Below are 19,647 nucleotides of genomic sequence, written 5' to 3'. Positions count from 1 at the left end.
TTATCATGTATCATTTCATGCTTATTATTTTTTGAAGATAATCTTTAATGGTTAGATAGCAATTCATCAAATGGACATAGTGTCTTTTAATCAATTTCTTATTCTTAGACATTTTGGTTATTTCAAACCTTATGCTATTACAAACTTTGAACATAAATCTTCATTATATCTCCAATATGTCTCTAAAGAAGAATTCAGGGAGAAATACTCAGGTACAGATTATAATCATTTTAAAAATAACTGTTTATGAAATAGTATTCTAGGTGGTTATTCTAAAATCCCACTTTATGAAAGTGATAATTTCTGTATATCCTAGCCAATGCTGAATTTTTTCCTATTATTTTCATATTTTGGCCAATTTAGTAGGTGAAAATTATATTTTACTGTTTAGATTTTTATGTGTTTGATAAATTGTGAGCCTACATATCAATCCATATGTTACAGATACACTCAGAATAATTTTGTCATTACTCCTATCCCTATCTACCACACACAGAAATGATAATTTGAATTCAAATTTGAATTATAGTAACTTTATTTTTTTTTCTTTGTAGGAACATGCTATGTCTCTAACTTTATTTGCTTTTATTTACTTCCCATTTATAAAACTAGAAAGCTTAAACTATAATTCCAAGTTATATTTTTAAATTTTATTATTGTCTCATGAATTTTATCAATAAAATTGACTTGTATTATACCTGCTCCTGTAGAAAAACTTGGATCACAGGAAATAGGATCATCTACATTCTCCACAAAAACTGTAAACATATAGCTGCTGGTATTATTCCCATTATCTGTTGCCTCAATTTCCAAAGAGTAGATTTTGGAGTTACTTGGGTTGTCAAGATTCAAAGGCTGAAGAAGAGTGATTGTTCCTGTGGCTAATAAAAAATAAATAAAATGAAGAAAAATGGCCAAACTTGATAATTAAGTCTATGTTAACTTATTTATATTAACGATGTTTTAATTCACTTAACAGTATACTTTTTTCATACACGAGAAAAGCAATATTTAGCAATTCTACGTCCATTGGAAACACTTTCTTAAAAGCTTCTGTTGGGTGAGGTGGCTCACACCTGTAATCCTAGCACCTTGGGAGGCTAAGGCGGGCAGATCATGAGGTCAGGAGTTCAAGACCAGCCTGACCAGCATGGTGAAACCCATCTCTACTAAAAATACAAAAATTAGCAGGGCATGGTGGCACATGCCTGTAGTCCCAGTTACTTGGGAGACTGAGGCAAGAGAATTGCTTGAACCGGGAGGCGGAGGTTGCAGTGAGCCAAGATTGCACCACTGCACTCTAGCCTGAGTGACAGAGCGAGATTCTGTCTCAAAAAATAAAATAAAATAAAAAAAGCTTCTGTTTGTTTACATTGTAAATATAATTAAATATTAAAAATGGTTGCATCATATTTTTCTACAAGTTTCTAAATGATCATTCATTGACTAAGCATAGATAGCATTCCTACTTAAAAAATATCAAACACAAACCAGAATATTTTACTTTAATTACAACAATAAATGATGTTTTTTTAAAATTTATTTATTATTATTATACTTTAAGTTGTAGGGTACATGTGCATAATGTGCAGGTTTGTTACATATGTATACTTGTGCCATGTTGGTGTGCTGCACCCATCAACTCGTCATTTACATCAGGTATAACTCCCAATGCAATCCCTCCCCCCTCCCCCCTCCCCATGATAGGCCCCGGTGTGTGATGTTCCCCTTCCTGAGTCCAAGTGATCTCATTGTTCAGTTCCCACCTATGAGTGAGAACATGCGGTGTTTGGTTTTCTGTTCTTGTGATAGTTTGCTAAGAATGATGGTTTCCAGCTGCATCCATGTCCCTACAAAGGACACAAACTCATCCTTTTTTATGGCTGCATAGTATTCCATGGTGTATATGTGCCACATTTTCTTAATCCAATCTGTCACTGATGGACATTTGGGTTGATTCCAAGTCTTTGCTATTGTGAATAGTGTTGCAATAAACATACGTGTGCATGTGTCTTTATAGCAGCATAATTTATAATCCTTTGGGTATATACCCAGTAATGGGATGGCTGGGTCATATGGTACATCTAGTTCTAGATCCTTGAGGAATCGCCATGCTGTTTTCCATAATGGTTGAACTAGTTTACAATCCCACCAACAGTGTAAAAGTGTTCCTATTTCTCCACATCCTCTCCAGCACCTGTTGTTTCCTGACTTTTTAATGATCGCCATTCTAACTGGTGTGAGATGGTATCTCATTGTGGTTTTGATTTGCATTTCTCTGATGGCCAGTGATGATGAGCATTTTTTCATGTGTCTGTTGGCTGTATGAATGTCTTCTTTTGAGAAATGTCTGTTCATATCCTTTGCCCACTTTTTGATGGGGTTGTTTGTTTTTTTCTTGTAAATTTGTTTGAGTTCTTTGTAGGTTCTGGATATTAGCCCTTTGTCAGATGAGTAGATTGCAAAAATTTTCTCGCATTCTGTAGGTTGCCTGTTCACTCTGATGGTAGTTTCTTTTGCTGTGCAGAAGCTCTTTAGTTTAATGAGATCCCATTTGTCAATTTTGGCTTTTGCTGCCGTTGCTTTTGGTGTTTTAGACATGAAGTCTTTGCCCATGCCTATGTCCTGAATGGTACTACCTAGGTTTTCCTCTAGGATTTTTATGGTATTAGGTCTAACATTTAAGTCTCTAATCCATCTTGAATTAATTTTCGTATAAGGAGTAAGGAAAGGATCCAGTTTCAGCTTTCTACTTATGGCTAGCCAATTTTCCCAGCACCATTTATTAAATAGGGAATCCTTTCCCCATTTCTTGTTTCTCTCAAGTTTGTCAAAGATCAGATGGTTGTAGATGTGTGGTATTATTTCTGGGGACTCTGTTCTGTTCCATTGGTCTAGATCTCTGTTTTGGTACCAGTACCATGCTGTTTTGGTTACTGTAGCCTTGTAGTATAGTTTGAAGTCAGGTAGTGTGATGCCTCCAGCTTTGTTCTTTTGACTTAGGATTGTCTTGGAGATGTGGGCTCTTTTTTGGTTCCATATGAACTTTAAAGCAGTTTTTTCCAATTCTGTGAAGAAACTCATTGGTAGCTTGATGGGGATGGCATTGAATCTATAAATTACCTTGGGCAGTATGGCCATTTTCACCATATTGATTCTTCCTATCCATGAGCATGGTATGTTCTTCCATTTGTTTGTGTCCTCTTTTATTTCACTGAGCAGTGGTTTGTAGTTCTCCTTGAAGAGGTCCTTTACATCCCTTGTCAGTTGGATTCCTAGGTATTTTATTCTCTTTGAAGCAATTGTGAATGGAAGTTCATTCCTGATTTGGCTCTCTGTTTGTCTGTTACTGGTGTATAAGAATGCTTGTGATTTTTGCACATTAATTTTGTATCCTGAGACTTTGCTGAAGTTGTTTATCAGCTTAAGGAGATTTTGGGCTGAGACAATGGGGTTTTCTAAATATACAATCATGTCATCTGCAAACAGGGACAGTTTGACTTCTTCTTTTCCTAACTGAATACCCTTGATTTCTTTCTCTTGCCTGATTGCCCTAGCCAGAACTTCCAACACTATGTTGAATAGGAGTGGTGAGAGAGGGCATCCCTGTCTTGTGCCAGTTTTCAAAGGGAATTTTTCCAGTTTTTGCCCATTCAGTATGATATTGGCTGTGGGTTTGTCATAAATAGCTCTTATTATTTTGAGGTATGTTCCATCAATACCGAATTTATTGAGAGTTTTTAGCATGAAGGGCTGTTGAATTTTGTCAAAAGCCTTTTCTGCATCTATTGAGATAATCATGTGGTTCTTGTCTTTAGTTCTGTTTATATGCTGGATTATGTTTATTGATTTGCGAATGTTGAACCAGCCTTGCATCCCAGGGATGAAGCCCACTTGATCATGGTGGATAAGCTTTTTGATGTGTTGCTGAATCCGGTTTGCCAGTATTTTATTGAGGATTTTTGCATCGATGTTCATCAGGGATATTGGTCTAAAATTCTCTTTTTTTGTTGTGTCTCTGCCAGGCTTTGGTAGCAGGATGATGTTGGCCTCATAAAATGAGTTAGGGAGGATTCCCTCTTTTTCTATTGATTGGAATAGTTTCAGAAGGAATGGTACCAACTCCTCCTTGTACCTCTGGTAGAATTCAGCTGTGAATCCATCTGGTCCTGGACTTTTTTTGGTTGGTAGGCTATTAATTATTGCCTCAACTTCAGAGCCTGCTATTGGTCTATTCAGGGATTCAACTTCTTCCTGGTTTAGTCTTGGAAGAGTATAAGGGTCCAGGAAATTATCCATTTCTTCTAGATTTTCCAGTTTATTTGCGTAGAGGTGTTTATAGTATTCTCTGATGGTAGTTTGTATTTCTGTGGGGTCGGTGGTGATATCCCCTTTATCATTTTTAATTGCGTCGATTTGATTCTTCTCTCTTTTCTTCTTTATTAGTCTTGCTAGTGGTCTGTCAATTTTGTTGATCTTTTCAAAAAACCAACTCCTGGATTCATTGATTTTTTGGAGAGTTTTTTGTGTCTCTATCTCCTTCAGTTCTGCTCCGATCTTAGTTATTTCTTGCCTTCTGCTAGCTTTCGAATGTGTTTGCTCTTGCTTCTCTAGTTCTTTTAATTGCGATGTTAGAGTGTCAATTTTAGATCTTTCCTGCTTTCTCTTGTGGGCATTTAGTGCTATAAATTTCCCTCTACACACTGCTTTAAATGTGTCCCAGAGATTCTGGTATGTTGTATCTTTGTTCTCATTGGTTTCAAAGAACATCTTTATTTCTGCCTTCATTTCATTATGTACCCAGTAGTCGTTCAGGAGCAGGTTGTTCAGTTTCCATGTAGTTGAGCGGTTTTGATTGAGTTTCTTAGTCCTGAGTTCTAGTTTGATTGCACTGTGGTCTGAGAGACAGTTTGTTATAATTTCTGTTCTTGTACATTTGCTGAGGAGTGCTTTACTTCCAATTACGTGGTCGATTTTGGAGTCAGTACGATGTGGTGCTGAGAAGAATGTATATTCTGTTGATTTGGGGTGGAGAGTTCTATAGATGTCTATTAGGTCTGCTTGCTGCAGAGATGAGTTCAATTCCTGGATATCCTTGTTAACTTTCTGTCTCGTTGATCTGTCTAATGTTGACAGTGGAGTGTTGAAGTCTCCCATTATTATTGTATGGGAGTCTAAGTCTCTTTGTAAGTCTCTAAGGACTTGCTTGATGAATCTGGGTGCTCCTGTATTGGGTGCATATATATTTAGGATAGTTAGCTCTTCCTGTTGAATTGATCCCTTTACCATTATGTAATGGCCTTCTTTGTCTCTTTTGATCTTTGATGGTTTAAAGTCTGTTTTATCAGAGACTACTATTGCAACCCCCGCTTTTTTTTGTTCTCCATTTGCTTGGTAAATCTTCCTCCATCCCTTTATTTTGAGCCTATGTATGTCTCTGTGTGTGAGATGGGTCTCCTGAATACAGCAGACAGATGGGTCTTGACTCTTTATCCAGTTTGCCAGCCTGTGTCTTTTAATTGGAGCATTTATTCCATTTACATTTAAGGTTAAGATTGTTATGTGTGAACTTGAGCCTGCCATTATGATATTAACTGGTTATTTTGCTCGTTAGTTGATGCAGTTTCTTCCTAGCCTCGATGGTCTTTACATTTTGGCATGTTTTTGCAATGGCTGGTACCGGTTGTTCCTTTCCATGTTGAGTGCTTCCTTCAGGGTCTCTTGTAAGGCAGGCCTAGTGGTGACGAAATCTCTAAGCATTTGCTTATCTGTAAAGGATTTTATTTCTCCTTCACTTATGAAACTTAGTTTGGCTGGATATGAAATTCTGGGTTTAAAATTCTTTTCTTTAAGAATGTTGAATATTGGCCCCCACTCTCTTCTGGCTTGGAGAGTTTCTGCCGAGAGATCTGCTGTTAGTCTGATGGGCTTCCCTTTGTGGGTAACCCGACCTTTCTCTCTGGCTGCCCTTAAGATTTTTTCCTTCATTTCAACTTTGGTGAATCTGGCAATTATGTGTCTTGGAGTTGCTCTTCTCGAGGAGTATCTTTGTGGCGTTCTCTGTATTTCCTGGATTTGAATGTTGGCCTGCCCTACTAGGTTGGGGAAGTTCTCCTGGATGATATCCTGAAGAGTGTTTTCCAACTTGGTTCCATTTTCCCCCTCACTTTCAGGCACCCCAATCAGACGTAGATTTGGTCTTTTTACATAATCCCATACTTCTTGCAGGCTTTGTTCATTTCTTTTTCTTCTTTTTTCTTTTGGTTTCTCTTCTCGCTTCATTTCATTCATTTGGTCCTCAATCGCAGATACTCTTTCTTCCAGTTGATCGAGTCGGTTACTGAAGCTTGTGCATTTGTCATGTATTTCTTGTGTCATAGTTTTCATCTCTTTCATTTCGTTTATGACCTTCTCTGCATTAATTACTCTAGCCATCAATTCTTCCACTTTTTTTTCAAGATTTTTAGTTTCTTTGCACTGGGTATGTAATTCCTCCTTTAGCTCTGAGAAATTTGATTGACGGAAGCCTTCTCTCATCTCGTCAAAGTCATTCTCCGTCCAGCTTTGATCCGTTGCTGGCGATGAGCTGCGCTCCTTTGCCGGGGGAGATGCGCTCTTATTTTTTGACTTTCCAGCTTTTCTGCCCTGCTTTTTCCCCATCTTTGTGGTTTTATCTGCCTCTGGTCTTTGATGATGGTGATGTACTGATGGGGTTTTGGTGTAGGTGTCCTTCCTGTTTGATAGTTTTCCTTCTAACAGTCAGGACCCTCAGCTGTAGTTCTGTTGTAGATTGCTTGAGGTCCACTCCAGACCCTGTTTGCCTGGGTATCAGCAGCAGAGGCTGCAGAAGATAGAATATTTCTGAACAGCGAGTGTACCTGTCTGATTCTTGCTTTGGAAGCTTCCTCTCAGGGGTGTACTCCACCCTGTGAGGTGTGGGGTGTCTGACTGCCCCTAGTGGGGGATGTCTCCCAGTTAGGCTACTCAGGGGTCAGGGACCCACTTGAGCAGGGAGTCTGTCCCTTCTCAGATCTCAACCTCCCTGTTGGGAGATCCACTGCTCTCTTCAAAGCTGTCAGACAGAGTCGTTTGCGTCTGCAGAGGTTTCGGCTGCGTTTTGTTATTGTTTACTGTGCCCTGTCCCCAGAGGTGGAGTCTACAGAGACAGGCAGGTTTCCTTGAGCTGCTGTGAGCTCCACCCAGTTCGAGCTTCCCAGCAGCTTTGTTTACCTACTTAAGCCTCAGCAATGGCGGGCGCCCCTCCCCCAGCCTCGCTGCTGCCTTGCCGGTAGATCACAGACTGCTGTGCTAGCAATGAGGGAGGCTCCGTGGGTGTGGGACCCTCCCGGCCAGGTGTGGGATATGATCTCCTGGTGTGCCTGTTTGCTTAAAGTGCAGTATTGGGGTGGGAGTTACCCGATTTTCCAGGTGTTGTGTGTCTCAGTTCCCCTGGCTAGGAAAGGGGATTCCCTTCCCCTTGTGCTTCCCAGGTGAGGCAATGCCTCGCCCTGCTTCAGCTCTTGCTGGTCGGGCTGCAGCAGCTGACCAGCACCGATCGTCCGGCACTCCCCAGTGAGATGAACCCAGTACCTCAGTTGAAAATGCAGAAATCATGGGTCTTCTGTGTCGCTCGCGCTGGGAGTTGGAGACTGGAGCTGTTCCTATTCGGCCATCTTGCTCCGTCTACCATAAATGATGTTTTTGAGCCTGAAAAATTTGTCAAACCATATTAAAATCTTAATCATTCATTGCTTCTGCCTTCTATCTTAACTCAATCTTATTGTGTACAAAAATGAAAAATGAGCTCAAACGTCAAACTTATAAAAAAAAAAATGACAGCAACAGAAGTGGCTCTTTATTTCTGGTACCATCACCTATCTTCCCTCCCAGAATTTCTTCTTTCTTGTTCAAAAATATTCTACCTTGACCCTATCCTGAATATCTTCATAATTTCCACAAGGCCTTATGGAATCTCTTCTAAATTTTCTCTAGCTAGTACATCATTATTTAATAATGGACTTCTTCTCCCACTGGTATTTGGATCTTGAAGTTAAATGCATAAGTTGCCAACAAGTTTCAGGATTCAAATAAATTATCTCAAATATTGAATGATTAGTATGATGGCTTTGTAATGTGCCACATTTGCTAAGCCAAACTGTATTTCTCAGAATTCTATTTTGTGTGTGTGTCAGTTTGGTGAGACACAGGGAAATTCTTGGCCAACTTGGAGGGTAGAAGGGTAGCAGCAGCCATTTTGTTTGTTATGCATGTTTTTGTTGATCTGCTGTGTTATTGTTGGTGTGAAGTAGCTTCAGCTAAATCTGAAACTGCTTGACCTACTGCTGGATCTTCTTTCAGCTTCTCTGACTCCTAGAACAGGTCTGTATACTCAGCCCTGTGATGAAAGGCTCAGTTTCTTCAGAACACCCACACAAGCAAGGTCAGAAGCACAAAGAACTAACATGGGTTTCAATTCATTCTTATGGGGCCCAGCACATGCTTGTGTGTTCCAGACTACCCTTAACCTCCCCAACTTTGTATGCATCTTCTCTTCCTTACTTCCTGCTTGAGGGGTGAAAGCTTCAGCATCAGACACAAAGTCTTACAGAGACTACTTAACTCACTGCTACAGTGTACTTTTTTTTTTTTTCTTTTTTCTATGAGATGAAGTCTCATTCTGTCACCCAGGCTGGAATGCAATGGCGCAATCTCGGCTCACTGCAACCTCCACCTTCCGGGTTCAAGTGATTCTCCTGTCTCAGCCTCCTGAGTAGCTGGGACTACAGGCGCCCACCACCATGCCCACCTAATTTTTGTGTTTTTAGTACAGACGGGGTTTCATCATGTTGGCCAGGAATGGTCTCAATTTCTTGACCTCGTGATCCACCCGCTCGGCCTACCAAAATGCTGGTATGACAGGCATGAGCCACTGCGCCCAGCCTACAGTGTACTCTTAGTGGTTATTTTTCTCTGGTTGTACCCTGATTGATAAAACCAGCTAGTGTGACAACCCATAAGAGAGAAATATTTCAGAACAGCAATCCTATTCACACAGGCAGAAATCTGTTCGTAACAAATATCCAAAACCTAGGCATTCTGGAAAAGTCCCAATTTTCTCAAATCAAATTGAAAAGATAGACATGACATTTCATCCTATAATTTATAAGGATGCACAGAGCATTTGTATTGAGTGCCTCTGAAAAATGATAGCCAGTTATAAAAGCAAGGTATTACATCACCCATTATTTCACAAGAATGTCATTTTCAGAAACAGGAAAACAGCAACTGTGAAATACCACATGTTTGGGGAATGTTTTATTCTTCATATTTAATTTAATTTTGAAAGGGCAGTTTTACCAGCCTAAGATCTAATGGAAGTGTAGAGATTAGATAGGGAATGTTTAGCCAACACAGGCTAAAAGTATTTATTTAAAACTTACAGGGGTCCAAACCAAACATTTTCTGCTGAGTCTTAAAGGAATAAATGATACTGCTATATTCCTCTCAATCTGTTGCTTTTACTCTTGCTATAATTTCTCCAACAGATTTCTTCTCAGTCACATTAATAGAATCCAAAGGAAATGGCCTTAAGAAAAAATGGCAATAAAAAATTTTGAGGATGCAAATTTGAGAATTCTTACACACATAATTGCCAAGTTACGATAACCTGGAAATAATCTTTTGGATTTATCATATCACCTTTCTCTTGTCAAGAATTTAACAAGTCTCAAAGCTATTCAAATGTTGAACAAATCCATTTGTGGCACAAAGTTATTTAGCTTTTTGCAAAAGCATTATTTTTTAATCATATAGTCTCTAGCACTATGCACGTCAAAGACATGGCATAAAAGAGATGGAAAATGAAAAAGAATTGGAACAGTGCACCTCCATTATTCCAGATATTCAATGCATGGAATAATTGGCAACTGAACATAAAGGACTAAATATATTCGTTTGCATCTTGTTATCTGATATGATGAAATTCTGTCCAAAGTCACCACCTACTAGGGCAAGTTTCCAGAAAGTTCTTGTAAATATATCGCTTAACCTCTTCAAGTTGTATGTAAAAGTCCTTGATCAATTTCCAAAACATTTCTGAAAGTTACATTCAGTTCTTATTCAGCCTTTCATTCAGGCATCAGACATTTATTGATAACCTACCATGTGTCACTCCAGTTAATGCACATATGACTAAGTGTTAGCCCTTGTTCAGATCTCACTGCTAACGGGAAACACAGGATAAACAGCTATAATACTAGGTAATAGATGCTGTCAATTTGCTGCAAACTTAAAAAAGAGAGAAAACTAAATCTGGGGATAGAAGAGAGGTTCAAGGAAGTCCTCAAAGGAATGTAAATTCAAAGGAAAAGTGAGTGATGCCATCCCTTGAGCAACCTTCTTGATCGCAGTAATCTAATGTGGTTTCTTCTCTACAGAGTGTTTTCTCGTTTGTGCCACAATATAATGTAAATTATAATATTTATATTCTGGACCACATTAAATATTTCTCTTCATTAATTGTTACTTAACATGCAATTTCACTTGAGAGATGGAAAAAGGTAGTTGAGGGCAGTATTTTGATAATTTTTGTATTGTTTATAATATCTAGCATTAAATTCTACTAAAAAGTAAAATCAATAAGTTCATGCTTATTGAAGACATGAAGGCAGCAGAAAATTTTTCCAAAAAGTTGATGGTAACTCTACTACAAACACAGTCAGGAAAGTGATTCATACAAATAAAGGATAAACTAAGCTCCAAATTACCTTAAGTTGTTCAGATAATATAACTTAAAATGAATTTGGGGAATCAAACAATGAATTATTCTCCTTAGTCATCTGTAGAGATATAACTTAGTGATATAAGGAAAGTAACTTGAAAACTATTTTTCTTTTTCCCTTTCATAATCTAAGAAGTATTTGATTCCTCTTAGATTGCAGTAATACATTTCATTACTACATTTTGAAGTATAGAAAAACATCTAATATTCATTGCGTTCATTATCTGCAAACAGTTTTGAATGCTACAACTATGCTTCCAGAGTATGAAAGTAAAATATTTTAAATTAAAGGCTGTAAGCTTAAGGTCTACCTTTCTTTTTATTTAAAATTAATGTAATTATTAAAAAGCAACATAGCAACTATGAATAATCTTCAGGAAAGGAAAAGAAGATACACCAAGATCTTTTACCATATTACAATGTTGGTAACTTCTAAATTTGCTTTCCAGTATTTTCTAATACATATTTTACTTATTATCAGTGTATACCTTAATCATTGATACATAGTCATATGTTTTAACAACATCAAAAAAAATTTGTGTAGCTACATAATCTTTATTATCATTATTTATAACACGGTCGTCCTTGGTATCCATGGGTTTTATATTCATAGATTTAACCAACCATGGGGACAAAAATATTCCCTAAATACGATATAACAACTACTTACACAGCATTTATACTACATTAGGTATTATAAGTAATATAGAGATGATTTAAAGTATACAAGAGGATGTGCATAGGTTATATGAAAATAAAACTACCGGCATGGTGGCTCACACCTATAATCCCAGCACTTTGGGAGGCCGAGGTGGGTGGATTGGATCATTTGAAGTCAGGAGTTCAAGACCAGCCTGGCCAACATGGTGAAACCCCAGCTCTACTAAAAATACAAAAATTAGCTGGGCGTGGTGGCGCACACCTGTAGTCCCAGCTACTCCACTCAGGAGGCTGAGGCAATTGCTTAAACCCAGGAGGTGGAGGTTGCAGTAAGCCAAGATTGCGTCACTGCACTCCAGCCTGGGCGACAGAGTGAGACTGTCTTTAAAAAAAAAAAAAAGAAAGAAAAGAAAAAGAAAATAATACAACATTATAAAAGATTCTTGAGCATCGATAGCTTTTGGTATTCAGGGGAGTCCTGGAATGCATGCCCCACAGACACCACGGGCCGACTGTATATGTGAAAAGTTTATTTTAACCATTCTCCTATATATATACCTTGAAATAAATATGCTTACTCAAATTGAGGCTTCTCATCATTTATGTTTCAATCAAGATAATTAGTGTTCCTTGACACAACAGACATGTTGTATCTGTTGCTTTCAGTACAAGGTGGAAAACCTGGAAAAGAGTTTTTTAAAACTTTACAAAATGCTACTTTGTAATACATATATAGTTTCACAATATGCATCCTGTTAGGTTTTTGTTTTGTTTTCTCCAACTAGATTCTTATTTTTCTTCTCATTAGCTAAAAGAAATACAAGCGATTTCTTACTTGCATTTACTTATCTTTCTTAGATTCATTATAAGTTGCTTCATTTCATATGCCATTAAATTTCACTCAAAAGTCTGTGTAGCTTGGTTATATGCCTCATCCAGTGCACCGAAACTATTGACAAAGCAAGCTGTTTGATGCTAAACCCCAGAAATAGGAAGATGGGCTACTCTTTGGGATCTATGACACAAGGAATTTCTGAACAGTTGAGAATGTCATCAAACATTGAATATTCTTCTCCTCAGCCTGTCACCCATCTCACCCCTTAGAAACCATTTACTCATATCAGGAAATGCCCTTTTGAAAACAAAAACAAAAACCAAACACCACTGAGGCAGTAAGTATCCACTAAAAACCCTTTTTGAGCAGATATTCAATAAAACTCTACAGTGTATAAGACTCCATGCTGAGGAAAGGGCTGACAATGATTGTACCAAACTTCAGTCCCTTGGATAGGTAATTACATGTCAGATGTCATATAATGAATCGATGAGTTATGCAGTGGAAAGATGAAAGTGATCTTAAAGGACTTAGTAGAAGATAGGTTGAATGTTGGTCAAGGTAGGAAGTGAAGAGGCCCAGAAAGAATCAGAGATGTGGAGCTGAACGGTTTATATGCATGATGTCCATTTATCTTCCATCTAACCTATCTCATATTGTAGTCCTAATACTCAAGCTGCTTAAAAGGTATGTATCATTGGCCTCTCCACCATCCTCTGACATACAACACATCAAATTGAAATTTAAATATTCATTGACTTTCTTATGTTCTTTCAGGCCAGAAAGTTAAGATTTTTAACTATTAACTCTTCCCTCAAATTATCTTATCAGCAGCAAATTCTCTATTTTTACTCTAATCTCTCGCATTTTTCCCTTCTTCCTATTTTCTCAATTACCTATTTTCTCAATTTACTATTTCAATAGAAATAGTAAATTTGAAGACACTTCTGAAAATAGAAATTTTTTTACAGTGTTGTAAAACATTATTTTATGATCACAATAATACCAACCTTTATTTATCGAACTACCCACTTCATTTCCATGTGGACAGACTATCTCCAGTAGCTGGTTTCTTTCCAGTCAGTTGTTCATACTTATATATCATTCATTTTCCACTCAGAAAAATCATTCCTGAATACTTTCCTTAAATTATATTTCTCATGTAAATACCATATACTATTCTTTCTTACCATGTTAGTTTTAAATTCACCTATAAGGTTTATGCCCAACCTTACCTTGGCTACTTAAGTGAGTTAACACTCTAAATGGGGTAGGGTATATGAATCATAATAGTTTCAACATGAAAACTTGACTGATTTAAGTTTCTTTCATTTCTTTGATGTTCAGAAAGATTTACATTGTAATGATTTACTGATTTGGTTTTCCCGGATTAAAATGACACTTAATTGTTTTTTTCATAAACTTTTTTTGGTAGAACTAAAATGTTAAGACATAATCTCTATATTTCCAGTAACCATAAAGATTGAATGTAGGCTTTTGGTTAACTGCAGAAATCCTCACAAATGAATGACACAAAATATTAATCTTCCTTCAAAATAACAAGGTGTCTAATTTTTCATGAAGAACTCAAAGTGATACAAATTCTGTTTCATTCTGCATGGAAAAATAAATACACATTTTAATTACATGATATCCAGCATCAAAATCCAGGGGATCTTCACCTGTTACACTAACACCACCACTTACAGGATCCACTCCAAAAGAGTTTGCTCCTTTCTTTGGTCCAGATAACTGTGTCTCAATGGTGTACTAGAAAAATAAAATATGTATTACTCAAGACTGAATAAATGAGAAGGCATGGAAGATCATTAAGACATGATACTGGGGCAAATATATAGAAAGTTATCTATTTTCACACTGATTAATTTCAGTTTTTCTTTATGATCTACTAGCATTAGAACCACTGACATTATCAGAATAAAGGAAAAACAATATGGTTGTTTAGCCTATGAACATAACCAAAATATTTGCTATTTTTTAAATAGAACTGAACAACCCTTTACAGTTTTCTAAGATAAGTTGTTAAAAGCTTTTTTTTTTTTTCTTTTAACGGAGTCTCACTTTGTCGCCCAGGCTGGAGTGCAGTGGTGTGATCTCAGCTCACTGCAAGCTCCGCCTCCCAGGTTCACGCCATTCTCCTGCCTCAGCTTCCCAAGTAGCTGGAACTCCAGGCGCCTGCCACCATGCCCAGCTAATTTTTTGTATTTTTAGTGGAGACACAATTTCACCGTGTTAGCCAGGATGGTCTCGATCTCCTGACCTTGTGATCCGCCTGTCTTGGCCTCCCAAAGTACTGGGATTACAGGCATGAGCCACCGTGCCCAGCCAAAAGCTTAATTTTTATTAAGTATTTAATATTAATTTAATTCTGCAAATTAATACAACGCTAAAAGAGTGTAGAATAAACTCACTATCACTATCATTAAAAGTATACAAAATAAACTCATTATCATTTTTAAGAAACAAAATAATTATAATGGTATAAACCCATTTCAAGTGTTACCATTTCAAATATTAATGCAGCTTATAATTTATCTTGCTGCCACTTCTTAGAATACATAAAAGTAGGTAAGTATAGCCTCAAAAGTATCTGAAAACTATTTAGTTTGGAAGGAGGTAAAATTTCGTTGAAGAAAAGTTTAATTACTTCTGTGTGCTTTTTTGTAATCTGATATGATTTCTAGTCTCTAAAAATAGAACTATTTCTCAAAACAATGAATTTTAAAACAATCACCTGTTTGGTTCCTATTATGTTTCTGAAAATGACACAAATGGTAATAATTACTTTCAGCTGGACCACAGCATTTTAAAAAATTTATTGAAAAGACATCATGTAATGGGATAGGTCTTGTGTTTCTAAACAATTTCATATTGGCTGGTCCACAACAAAATATTTTTGGAGTATCCCACAGGGATTTTGAATACTTTGACTGACAACGGCACATCTATCACTGAAGGTTAATGGAATGAAAAATTATCTCTTAAAATTGTGAAAATCAAACGCAAGGGGGATTAAGCGACTTCCCCAGTATTATAGCACTAGTTGGTGGTAAAGCCATATTTAGCCCAAGTCATCTGACAACCCCACCGCCATTTGGTGCTCCATTACTTTATACTGTGAGTTACTACATTAGAAGTAGTAAACTATTTCAATACATGTTCAAAAAGAACAGCTGCAGAGCAAGCATGCTGACTTTTGTAGTCCATTGCATCGCTAAAGTCTCCAAAACAAACTTTATAGGTTCTTTTCATTTTGCCAAATCTCTAAGAGACTTTACAACCATGAATCAATTAAGAGAAAAAGCAAGTCTCTTAGGGTTAAATACTTAGTAATTAGGATACTGAAACATCAAAAAATATATAATCACATTCATATGTGTCATTGAAATAGCTCGGAAAGAGAAATAGTTCTGATCAGCTTCCAAAAGGCAAAGCCACAGTTTTGCCTCAGCATTGACATCTTCCTCCCAGTCCTCCGCCTCAATTAGAAGTCATGTAATTTTCCTGTATGCCTCAAGAAAATAGCTTCTTCTAAAAATGCCATTTTCAATATTAACATGAGTATTGCATCCTGGTGGTTGTAAACTTCATACAGTCTTTAATTATCAAACTATATTAACTGTCCTTGAAAACTTTTTTAAAAGGATTGCACTTTACGCTGAAGTGATAAATGCATCTGGCACAATGATCACCACCTACATTCAGCCAATCACCATTTGCGAAGTCCTCATCTGTGGCCGTCACTCTATAAATGAACTGAAATAATGGATAGTTCTCATCAATTTCTAAGGTAGCTGTGAAGCAGAAATCAACAAGTTGCATCAGAAAATTAAAGTATACTAGGCATTCATTATCTCTTTATATAATAAAAACAGAACAACATTAATTTCGGATTGGATTCTGAGTCTGGGATAATATTTTAATATTTTAAGATAGTAATTTATATTTTTCTGACTTTTGTGTTTTTCCCTCTGGCTTCTGATCATCCTCCCTGCCCTTACAGAGTGCCTTTTCCTTACTTCCTGGCACTATTTGAGGAAACTATAGCTTAATGAGAAAGAACATGATATATGCGCTGACAAACTGTCCTGTGGGAAGCCAGAGTGGTAGCTTCATAAAATATTTCTGTACAACAATTTCTAGACCTGTTTGGGTCTTAAGGGGGGGAACTCTGTTTCTTACAAAAGCACATGTGTGAACAGCTGATTAACATCCAGCTCTCACACACCTCCTAACATTTTCCCACAGCCTTGAGCATGGGTGAAAAGCCCAATGTACAATATAACATGGATGCAGTGACCTCAGGGAAGAAGTGGGTAAAATTGTTCCATTTGGAGTAATAAGACGTTTTAAAATTTCTTATTTCTTACACATAGAAATGTGTAGACCAAATTTATATGTTATTATAAACATAAATTTTAACAACTTGCTCAACTAAATTTAATTTTTTCAAATGTAGTTATGTTTAAAGTTAATGACTAGGTGGTTTTTGAGTAGCTAAAGATAATGGTGGTTACCCAGAACCGTGTCTCCCAGTATTTTCTCCAAAAACAATACAGAAAAAAGAAAAAACAATATTACACAAAAGCCATGCCCTCAGCATAAATTGAAGACAGAATATGACCAAACCTTATCATAACTTTAAGTAAATTTTAACATGTCGTGTTTCCATCCCACCATGAGCCCTCATGGCAAGCCAAGAATGGCCCAGAAAACTACAGGTATGAGAAAAAGAGAAAGCTGATATGATGTAAAATTATTTCCAGAAAGAGTAAGTCTATTCAAAGTGTAAAACAATAGGCCAGGCGCGGTGGCTCATGCCTGTAATCCCAGCATTTTGGGAGGCCAAGGCAGGTGGATCACCTGAGGTCAGGAGTTCAAGATCAGCCTGACCAACATGGCGAAACCCTGTGTCTACTAAAAATACAAAAATTAGCTGTGCATGGTGGCACACACCCATAATCTCAGCTACTCAGGAGGCTGAGGCAGGAGAATTGCTTGAACCCAGGAGGTAGAGTTTGCAGTGAACCACGATTGTGCCATTGCACTCCAGCCTGGGTGACAGTGTGAAATGTCATCTAAAAAATAATAATAATAAAACAAAAACAGAAAATTCTATTATGTTAAAAGTATTATCCATACTTAGTACTGTGGGGAGATACATAAATGAATAAAAGCAAGTTTCTCATAATCCAATTTGTATATTTCTTAAGGGCAAATAAATAATAACAAAATTGATTTTAAGATAAGCATTTTAAAAAAAATAATAAGCTAAAACGTGTGTTAGAGAGATAAAAGCATCTAGAAAAGATTTTGAGTCAAATAATTAGAACAGTGAACTTAAATTTTAAAAAAAAATTTCCAATAATTAGATAAATGTCAGATTTTGTGATACTTCATAAACATAGGCCTGAGCTATTGGTTGCAAAGAGAATTATTAGAGGAATAATTAGAATAACTCAGTGCCCTTAAGCAAGTCTCTGTTCTGTTACTCTTCAACTTCCTACAATAATTGTTTCAAATCTTGCCTTTTTGACCAAAACCTCTTACACCTACCCTTCCTTTCTATCTCACGCTTCATAGAGGATCTCCCATCTTAGTGCATAGAAAACAGAAACCATTAGATCAGTGGTAGCTCACTTTTTCTGATAGGATCTGCAAACTCACCTATGTTGGTACCTTCTTTACTATAAAAAGAAGGAACTTGTTACTAAAGATAATCCCTGTTCATTGGGTGGTGACTCACCTTATACTTTCTCAAGGACTTGTCTCTACTTCCTATCTTCAGTCACTGCCTCACTTCTGGGTACTTTCCATTAGCACTTAAACATGCTCAAGTCTCTTTCATTTTAAAAGAAACACGCTTGACCCTAAACTTAACCTAACAATGTCCCTATATCTCTCTCCTACCCTTCAGGGCCAGAGTTTGTACATTTCTTTACCGCCTGTTCAGTCCTTAGTTCACACTAGTAGAGGTTCTGCCTCTACTAACAGAAGCTATTTCCAATAAGTATCAAAGATTTCCATGCTGCCAGACTCACTGGACACTCAGTGTCCACCTTAACCTCCTTCAACATTTACACAGTTGACTCTTCCTTCTACTCTTGGCAGAAAAGGAGCACTGCACATCTATAGGAATCACTCCTAAACTTCTGAGTACCTTTGGAAAAACTGCTTGTGAAAATCAAAATTGGCAAGTTTCCCAAACAGCCATTAAGTTCCCCGATCAGGCAAAGTCCTTATTACAGCTTTCCAAATCTTAACTAACAATTTCTTAATAATCTGCAGTCCCCTCTAGCTACCACTCTATTCTCTCATCCTTGAATGTATTTTTTACCTTTTCATAGACTGGACAGGGTCAGCACTGGGAATGGAAAACGGGAAGCAGAAGCAGGTGGTTATAAGACTCAAGGGCCCTCAGTAACCCTTGAAGTTTGACAAAAGAAAGGGGCTAGGAACTCAGGATAGCTCAGAAGAGATGACCTGGAGTCTAACCCCTTGACCAAGAGAGTAAGAAAAAAACATGAAGAGATTTCAGTTGCTTATTCATATTCATAGGCAATATCATTATTGAAAGTGGCTATGTGTGTGTCCACGTTCGTTTTGAAAAATAACTGCACATGGTTATCAGACAACACTGCCTTTCGCAGTGAAAATTTAATAATGAGTTTGTATCAACCAAATGGAGTAAACATTACATTTCTGAATGTAATCAATGTTCCTGCTGTAGCTTTTAAGGAGATAAATGTAATATATGAGCACAATGTAATAGAGATGTATTCACAAAAATCCTAGTTTATTTTATAATCTTAAAATGTTCTTAATATGACTCATTTAATGAAATAAATAATTGGTTTTTGTTAGTATGGTCCAAACTTAAAAATTGTAAGTTTTTATTCATTTATATTTTCAAAAGAAATTGATAGTTTACATTTGTGATCTTTCAGAGCATGTTTTCGAGTATTTTATTTATATATTTAAGTATATATTTCAGTATATATTTTAACTGCAATGATAAAAAAAAAATTCTTTCAAGCATACACTCAAACTGGGACTCCCAACTCACTAGTACTTTTCCAGAGATTCAGCTGCAAGTAAAATCTGAATAGAAAAATATGAACGCTTCAAGGCATTTCAAATTTGTTAAACATAAAAAATTGAAATCGTAAATAGAGACATGGAAGTGTTTAGGAGATATATAGATGGGTAGACTAGATTGACAGATGATTGATTGACTGATTCCACCTGTGCTTTGTTCCCATTTCTCACCTACTTTCTTATTTATTTGTCTTCAGCCTCCTCATCAAATGGATTCTCTATGTTTGTAAAATTACTCATGTTTCCCTTTAAA

General features: G+C 36.9%; 1 long non-coding RNA gene across 1 annotated transcript; it reads right to left on the bottom strand.

Moving 5' to 3' along the window:
- Positions 1-583: 583 nt before the first annotated feature.
- On the bottom strand, positions 584-16,095 carry LOC135970205 (uncharacterized). Its single transcript, XR_012433227.1, has 4 exons — positions 15,996-16,095; positions 12,019-14,045; positions 7,591-7,707; positions 584-881 (listed from the first exon to the last, which is right to left on the bottom strand). It is a non-coding gene; the product is annotated as an uncharacterized lncRNA (long non-coding RNA).
- Between the last annotated feature and the right edge of the window lie 3,552 nt (positions 16,096-19,647).

This window comes from Macaca fascicularis, chromosome 3, assembly GCF_037993035.2.
Source record: "Macaca fascicularis isolate 582-1 chromosome 3, T2T-MFA8v1.1".
In the NCBI taxonomy this organism is placed as follows: domain Eukaryota; kingdom Metazoa; phylum Chordata; class Mammalia; order Primates; family Cercopithecidae; genus Macaca; species Macaca fascicularis.
The sequence above is the reverse complement of the archived record's forward strand: the minus strand, read 5'-3'. Positions and strand labels throughout refer to the sequence as shown.